Consider the following 9,265-nt stretch of genomic DNA (forward strand, 5'->3'; position numbering starts at 1 on the left):
ATTTTTATTTTCAATATGATAGAATTATCAAGTTTATAAAAATCAGAATTATAGAAATCGGGACTACTACTGATCTCTATATTGTATGATAAATTCATTGATGGATGGGTTTATTTACAGTCGTTAAACAGGAAACGATGGTTATTCAATTTGAATTTAATGCAGTAATGTGATATAACTGAGACAACTAAACTGATAATTCACAACTCACAACTAACAATTAACGAGTCAGATCAACTCGCCAGCAACTCTCCCTCAACTACGACTCGCAACTAATAAATTCCTCGCAACTAGACTTTCAATTAACAACTAACGATTAATGGATTTTCTCACTGAAGCATCCCTTTATCATCTTTTCATACGCTCAACACGCACGCGTTTCATAACTGTTCATGATCATGGTCACGTACACCTTCTTCCGAGTAACTATTTGACTGAACGACCTGTAGCATATTGATGGGTCCCATGGCCTATGGAAGTTTCCCGCCCCTTTCATCCTGTGCGTACTTACGCTTTCTAGTAAACCTGTATATATTTCGTCGGGACTTTTAGACAACCTTTCCAGGATGTTACAGTATCCCTAGTAATTATGCTGTTATATACCAAATAACTTTTACATCTGTATTTTTACATGCACACGTATTTTACAAATACAGCTTACAAACGTACATATTACAAACAAGTTATCTATATGTAATACCATATGAAGCAAGCAAAATGAATCTTTTTATTCCATACAAATTTTCCGAATAAAATTATTTCCCAATTTTTGGTTGCATCGCATTTGCTTGACGCGCCGTCGCGAATTCAAGCGGATGTCAGTTATTCCGAATTTTAAGGTAGACAAATTAACAGAGATATTTAAAAGTGTTGCGGTTATCTGATGTAGGAACGCGTGGGTGAATGTGCAATAGAAATATATCTGAGTACTAGTGTAGGAATAGCATTAGTACAGTGTATGCTACTGCAGCGTACTCTGGCAGCGTTACATTACAACACAGCTCCGAAGCCATGTTCCTATAGGTATTTATAGAATCACGAAAACTGGCCTGGCCAGACCCCGCTGCACTAACCTAACCACAATCTGTGCAAGCATGTTCCTAAAAAGGCTATGAGGCTGAAAGACCCTTCTTATTAATTTAGTGCTAGATAATTTTTGGTGGCTTCAAAGGCTAGAAAAACTAAGCTATAGCGCTGATGTAGAGTTTTCCTAGAAGTAAGGTTTACTTCTACAAAAAGTAAAGCGTCCCTGTATGCTGTAGTCTTTCATTTATCGTATTATCCTGAAAAAACCGTTGAGAAAATTTCCATGAACTACAGATGGTGTAGAAATGAAAGGCCCCTAGCGGTACAGGTAAGATGGGACGTTCCATTGTGCTAAGTGTCCATCACGTATCCATGTCCCTTTAGGTGAATAGGCGATCAAATAAAGGTGCCTCTGACCACCTTGGGTCACAAACAGCTGCAAGATACATATGCATGGTAGGGGAACCGAAAACCATGGTGTAAAAGGTCGTTTTGGTGGAGAGAATGGTCAGTTACGGGTAAGTTGCGGCTAGTTGCAATGAGAAGTTAGTCTTTACACATTTGTTGTCGAATACTTGTTAGTGTTGAGTTGTTACTTAGAAGTTGACTAGTTGTACAAATTTAGTTGTTTTAGTTGTATTACATTACTACATCAAGGAATAGCTCTAGTTAAATAATCATTATTTCATTTATTATAAACATATCAAATAAATAGAAATCACTATAATTGCGGGAGTTCGAGTCGAGATTGAACAAAAAGGAATGCGAAATCTTTAACAGAATTATTCGTGCAGTAATTGTAAAATTGAGTTGAGGTCGAGTTGAATCATTATCTACGATAAGCGAAGGATCAATCGTGGATAATACCATCATTAATGTTGTCACGTCGAACACACGGGGAATCGTGAAATTAAGAAAATCACTGATCGTTTCCTCGCGTCGTTCGAATGATTTTGCATAAGTTTAATTGTTTCAGGAGCAAAGTAAAAAAATTCAGACTTCAGATATACTGGCAGAGTTTATTATGTGTATTCGACAGAGTGACAGTTAAGAATGTTAAAACAGAGAGTCTGGAGAGTTGATTTTAGAAAGGTTTATATACTTTAGGTTTGGTTCCCGTGGACGGGGTGTCGCCGGGATGCAGGTCACAGGTGGCCATGCTGTTACTGTTTTCTGACACTGGAACACACTCTACGTTGTTGTTTCGATGGCCTGGTGGTTTTTCTATCGTTAATTTATGGCTCGGTAACATTAGCGCATCCGGTACCAGGAGCACCCGTCAGCCTCGCGGTAGTTGCGTCCGATTACGCGATAGAAGCGGTTTTACAACAACGCGTGAACGAGAAATGGCAGCCGCTATGATTCGTTACCAAATCCTTGACTCTCGCATAGCAAAAATACAGCTCATATGACCGCGAACTTCTTGCGATATACACCGCGGTTAAACGTTTTAGACACGCCGTAGAAGGGAGAAACTTTGTAATATACACCGATCGCAAGCTCTTGACGTAAGGCATTTTTAATAATCAGCATCCAGAGAAATGTTCGTCGTGACAATTTCGGTATCTCGATTACGTCGGACAAGTCACGACCGACATCCGTTATATAAAAGGTCTGGACAACAAAGTTTCCGACTCTCTTTCACGCTTCGAAGCGATTGGGAAGTCCGTAAGACTACCGAACTCTTGCGCAAGAAAATGACACTGAGCTACGCGACTTCGTCAACTCCGGTACATACGCGTTACAACTTAAAAAGATACGTTTTCTTGATCATAACGTAGAGATATATTGCAACACAGTACGGTCGTATGTACGAAAAGCCCTGCGGCATAGTGTATAATTCCAATTCGCTCCTTCGAACTTTCTCATCCTGGAATACGGCGTGAGGTGTAAGCCGTGAGATATAGTTGTATTTGCTGATGTGTTACTGCTCATATATAGGAGTGAGACAGGTTCTGCTGCGAGTCGCCGGTGTCGCTGCTGGGAATACTGCTGCATTTTTCTTCTCATTTTTGATGCCGCGGAAAAAAAACCGAACTCCGGTCACCGGGATTTGAACCCGGGTTCCGAACGTTCGTAACCTAAGGCGCTAACCACTGCGCTGTCGTCGTCCGACACCGGTTAGTGTCGGGTGCCGCCACAAGCGCTACACAAAACCTGGTAACGACGCGTTTTGTGTGGCTGTCAGTTATCAAAGACTGCAGAAACTGGACACGACAGTGTATTCCGTGTCAGCGATATAAAGTCACCAGGGACGTAGCATCCCCAGTTGGAACGTTTGAAGCGTCGGCAGATAGATTCGATCACATACACGTAGGTATTATCGTGAAGAAGTATTCGCAAGGCAATCGATAATGCCTAACGTGTATCGACCGTTTCTCGCGTTGGTCCGAGGCAATACCCACAGTTGATAAGGAAACATCAAACATTGCTTCAGCTCTCCTTTCAACATGGATAGCTCGTTTCAGTACCATCCAAAATAACAACCGATCAAGGACGCCAATTCGAGTCGCAATTATTTAACACGTTGACGCCGGCGCCGATATTCATTTTTTTTTTTCTATGGGGAGGCGCTGGGTCACATTAGACTTTTCGACACGACCGCAATTTTTCAACTTTGACCTCAATTTATAGCAAAATTATAAATGCAATACGTTTCCTGTTGGGTTCAATGAATTCCGTGGACTTCGACTAATACATTGATATACAATAGTTTGGCAATATCAGTTTGCATATATTTATAAATGTTAAGTAAAGGCCGCATACTACTTACCGATAGCTTTTATACTGGTGTCCTTTTGGCCGAGAAATTTCTATAAAAAAAAAAACATTTATTTGTGGCATTATAAAAATGAATAAAAAATTTCTACCACCGCAGGCAAGACAGAAACAGCAACGGGGTGGCTTTATGAGTTTTCAAAATCGGAATGGCGTTAAATTTTTAAAATGGATTGACAAAATGCCAGTATGTATGCTAGCTACTTCAAAAAATCAAAGGTGTGCTATTGTTCAGGGGGGAAATAGCAAATTAAAATCAGACACTGTTTGTTTTTTTTTTTTTTTTAATGATGCTAAAAAGGGACTTGATCTATCCGATCAGATGTCATCCTATTATAGTTGTTTGCGCAGAACAGTAAAATGGTATAAAAATAATTTGTAATAGAATTAATATGCGAGGTTTGCATCGTAAATGCATGGTATGTACATAGAAAATGGGATACTAAAAGTAACAAAATCGTAAAATTTCGCGAAGAAATTATTGGTCACCCTTTAAGTGGACCCCTACAGAGGAAAAAATGCCATTCGTACCAGAGCCCGTGAGAAAAACGAGACGGCGATGTAAACAATGTTATTAACGAATTTCTAGAATAAAAGGTAGAGAGTATACCGCGAAAAGAACCAAAAAAATAACAACATATTGTGACCGTTGTAAGGGTCAGCCGGCACTCTGTTTAACATGTTTTACAAAATTGCGTGGAAAAGGAAAATGATTATGTTAAGTTTATAATATTAAATTGTTATGTTTTCGCTATTGTATGTCTGCTTACAATGTTGAGATAAAATAATATAAACCTATTTTGTACTGCCTATTTTGTGAAATACATGTGTGACCCATCGCGTCACCTCACGGGCCAGACACGTGTGACCCGCTGATGGCCCACGCCGGCGTCAACGTGTTAAGGAATTATACCGATTGCTGGGTATCAAACATTTACGCACGACGGCCTATCATCCCGCGTCCAACGGGATGGTAGAGCGCCTACATCGACAGTTGAAAGCGGCAATCAAATGCCACGATACGAGCAACTGGGTTGAAATCTTGCCGGTCGTACCATTAGGAATTCGAACAGCCATTAAGGAGGACCTGAACGCAACGGCTGCCGAAATGATCTACGGCGCAGGAATACGATTGTCAGGGAAATTTTTCGTACCGACGATTCAGCAGGCGACCTCGAAGAACGGAAGCGAATCGAAGAAATAAAGCTGCAACCGATCGCTCGACATGGTACGAAAAACGTGTTCATTTTCCGTGAATTCGCAGCGTCACCCTATGTATTGCTGCGTAACGACGCCGTCCGCGGTCCCCTACAAACACCTTACGACAGGTCATACAAGGTGATAGAAAGCGGGGAAAAGAATTTCATCATCGAAATAAATAATAGAAACGTAACGGTCTCCATAGACCGGCTAGAACCCGCGTCCCTTGTAGATGACAATATCGAACAACAAAGCGTCGAAAACCACGGCATAATAATATCGCCTAGAAATGCAATCAAGCGAAACGATAGATAAACACAAGAAATAAATATGTCACGCACGCGGGCAGGAAAGTCCGATTTCCTGATACGTTTTACAGGCAGGTTTCGGCTAGGCACTATAGTTCGTAGGACTTGGAAATTACCCACGAAATTTGTAAACTAACTACAAAAAAAAAAAAAAAATGTTATTGCTGGTAAGGAAGCAATGTAGCGGCACATGAGGAGGATAGAACGATTCGAATCGAGAGTGACTCATGTTGTTGTTTTGCGTCGCAGTATCGACATCGGTACGATGTACAAAAATTTCAAAATAAATAATCTCCGGACAAAGCAATATCGTCCCTACCAGGAACCGTCAAGCACAGACAAAGTCAACCTTCCCCGCACTTCCCCGACCAGTATAAATAAACGAACACGCTCTCTAGGACGATCATTATTTGGTATCCTTACAGCGAGTAGCATCGAGCGAGCGACGGTTCAGGCGTATTACACCAACTCAACATAGAGTACGTATATTATGTACGTAGAGTGATTTTTAAATATATCTGACTATCACGAGTATTAGCTCATCTATTCGGTAAATAAATTAACACGTTTGATAGGAAAAGCAAGCTGGTCGAAGCAGAATCCAAGAGGACGAGACGCGATGGAACTTCCTGTGCGGAAACAAAAATCACCTAAGTGCGAACTGCCCAACGAAAAGCGAAGTTGCCAGAAGTTTCAAATGCCAGGAGTACGGACACATCGCATCGCAATTTGACAATGTAAGTTCCCTAAGAATACATGTAGCGTGTTGCAGTCGTTACAGACAAAGCGTTGTAGAGACGTTAAGATCGGAGATTGCAATTTAACCGCGTTGATAGACACCGGTAGCGATCGGTGCGAGCGGATCAATATGCGAAAATAGGAGGGCCCAAATTAGATGTAGTCGAAGTTGATAATTGAATTGAAAGCTGTTCAGAGAACGGAATAAGAAGTTAGTCTCAGTCTGACTTTGCAAGCCCGATCGTAGTCGAGAAAGGAAACGGATCTCTTTTTGTTCCTATCGGAGAATGTAGGAAAGAATGTACGGCACGAAAGAAAGAATGTAGTTTGCACGAGTCCTTCTTCTCTCGAAGACACCGTAGTCATAAACAAAAATTTATTAGGTATTTTTTCTTTTCTTTTTTCTTTTTTTTTTTTATTTGCACTTTACAATTTGTCCAGCTGGACATTTGGTAAATTTTTCTAGCTTAGTTCCTAAAAAACACGTGGATGACTACCCCCAGCGGGATACCATTTTCGAGTTTGACTATTTTCTTTCTTTAGTGAAGTCAGTAGGGTGTTTCCTTTTTAGTCTTTCTATGAAAGTTTTGCTCGCTTCAGCAGCCAGCTAGTTTGGACGTGTTGCCGTTCTTCCCTTGTATTTTCCTACGTACCTGCCGATTTCTTCTTTGACCGTTGATAATTTTAAGTCTTTGCGTATATCCTCGTTTCTGACATACCATGGGACGTTGACTATTGTTCTCAATATCTTCGATTGTAACGACTCTAGTTTATTTATGTGGCTCATTGCTGCTATCCTCCATTTTGTGATCGGCTCTTGTAGTAAAGTGGTATGCTTATTCACCAGTTGCATGTGGTAAAGTAGTAACAGTGTACTGTTTTTGAATTAATATGCTTGACTAGTACAGTCGTGTCGTCCGCGAAAGTCAGTTTTGCTGTTGATAAATGTTGGTATGTCGGCCGTGTATAATGTATATAATATTGGGCCTAAGACGCTTTATTAGATGAATCGGTTGTTCGGCATTTTGAGTGGTCTTCCGTTACGACACGGACAGCACATTCGTCTTTTTTGGGAAGTTCGAAATTCCTATCTCACAAGTTGTAAAATTTACAGTGCGTCAAGAGGATAATTGCCACTCGGAGTGCTGTATGGATCTGCTCTGAAGTTAAACATAAACACCAGATGAGATACATCCACGACGCTAGGATAGTTCCCAGATTGGATAGGAATAGATTTCCTCCTCAAAGGAAATATGGACAGAAGAACACCTCTTGGACGGAGAGCTAGAATATAAGGACCAGGTGCTTCAAGAGACTCGGTCTTCATCACACAGTCAGTACGTCGGAAAGATGCGACGGTGAAACGTCGAGATGTTCCTTAGTATCTTTGAGCGGAAATTTCAAAGATGAACGGACGTCCTCGACTATACCCGTAAGCAGCGAAGTCCATCAGTGACGAAAATCTACGCCACGCTTGACAGTAGCCTGCAGTATGCCAATCCACAGAGATCGTGGTTGAATGTTGAACCGGAAAATCCCGAGGTTCTCTATTGTAGAAACAAACTGAAGAAATCCGAGAATTTTGGCGTCTCCGTAGAAAAGGAAAAAGCTATTGAACCTTTCTACGTGATTTCGAAGATGGACGTAAATGGAGTGGCAGCCAAATCGAAGCAGTATAGAATCGGTGACGGGATCGTAGACTGCGTGGTATGTCGATCGTCGCAACTAGGCATGCGTTAAAAACATGTTTGGGAACCATAGAATCGCAGATAGCCAAAGAACCGACTTTAGCTTTCGGTGCAGAGCTGGGTGACGCGTGGAGCAAAACTACTGATGGGTGTGCCTGGAACACGAGACATGCGGATTCGTTTATTGCAATTTTCGTTAACGAAGTGAGGACAACGATCATTGCTGCTAGTAGGAAAACTGGTGGATAAGCATGGGATGGGACACTTAGCCCGTGTTTTACCGTGACAAGCAATAAGGAGCGTAAGTAAAAATCTCAATCTGAGGACAGCAATAGATAATTGCGGATCCGAGTATGTTTGAAAAGTTGTTGACCATCTTGATCGAAGGATGGATGAGAATATATTCTGGGGTCACAAATCGTAACAATAACTATTTCCTAATCTTTGGTACTTATGAAGGTTCGCAGCCATATATATCACAGTTTGTCTATTGTATTACAGTGATGGCTGAATGAGCTACTTGTTGTTGAGCGGCACATCTCTACCCGACTTTGACCGCTGACGGCTTCTTTGTTTTGGTCGGTATTAGGTCTTCCCCTCGTGCCCCGAACGTGGCCTATCAGTTGGAATTGTGTAAACTAGGAAAATTATGTCTAGGACTTGACTATGGGTGTAGGAACACATCGCCAACGTAGTCATATGCTGCTTCTATTCTATAATCCATACTTAAGGTTACAAGCGTGGGACCTATATTGCTTGGAATTTCGTTAAAACATTAAAACTCTTGTCGTCTGTTGAAACAAAAGCGTTATACAGACATAGAAATTCATTGATATAACTGGATTGAAACTTGTTTCATATCGAAGCTTCCCCTTACTACACAATTTTACTTTTTTTATTACAAAGTAAAACACAAAGCATGATGTACGATGTTCGAGGATTGAAACGCTATCGTAGAAATCTGCCCCTTCTAATCTTTCCTGCTCGGTAACCACGTCACCGATAAAGTCAAAATTTGATTTTACAAGATATCAAAATATGGATGTTATAAAATGACTTTCCCTTCTAGTTTTCGTCATTACGCAATAGCTGTATCGATAAGTACATACATATTATTAATTTCGTTTCTTTCCTTTCTACCACATACTTTGTGTTTAACCGTGCTCTTTCGAGTCATCTCCGATCTAATCTTATTTTTAAGGCGGTGCTCACACCCTAGTAGCAGTGATCCTTATTTCCACGTTCTTCTGCTGGGCTTCCTGGAAGGGTGCTGATCTCTCATCAGCGATATTTTGCGGACATCAATGTACCGCTCCCAACAGGTTAGTTGTCCGATCCGAGGTTCGGATAGGGTTAGTATGCATTAGTATTAGCTATATTTCATGTTAGTGTTAGGGTGTTAGTGGGGGTTAGTCCAAACTCTTATTCTACCTTAGGAACTATGTGTGGAATGTCTTTTCTGTTGTAGAGTATTAAAACTCTACAACAATTCACAGCCTTGATTTCTATTTATCACATTATTGCGAT

General features: G+C 40.9%; 1 long non-coding RNA gene across 1 annotated transcript; it reads left to right on the plus strand.

Annotated features, from left to right (window-relative positions):
- The first annotated feature begins 5,605 nt into the window (after positions 1 to 5,605).
- On the plus strand, positions 5,606 to 7,219 carry LOC139985590 (uncharacterized). Its single transcript, XR_011799444.1, has 3 exons — positions 5,606 to 5,791; positions 5,894 to 6,049; positions 7,165 to 7,219. It is a non-coding gene; the product is annotated as an uncharacterized lncRNA (long non-coding RNA).
- Positions 7,220 to 9,265: the final 2,046 nt, after the last annotated feature.

Source organism: Bombus fervidus, chromosome 1, assembly GCF_041682495.2.
Source record: "Bombus fervidus isolate BK054 chromosome 1, iyBomFerv1, whole genome shotgun sequence".
In the NCBI taxonomy this organism is placed as follows: Eukaryota; Metazoa; Arthropoda; class Insecta; order Hymenoptera; family Apidae; genus Bombus; species Bombus fervidus.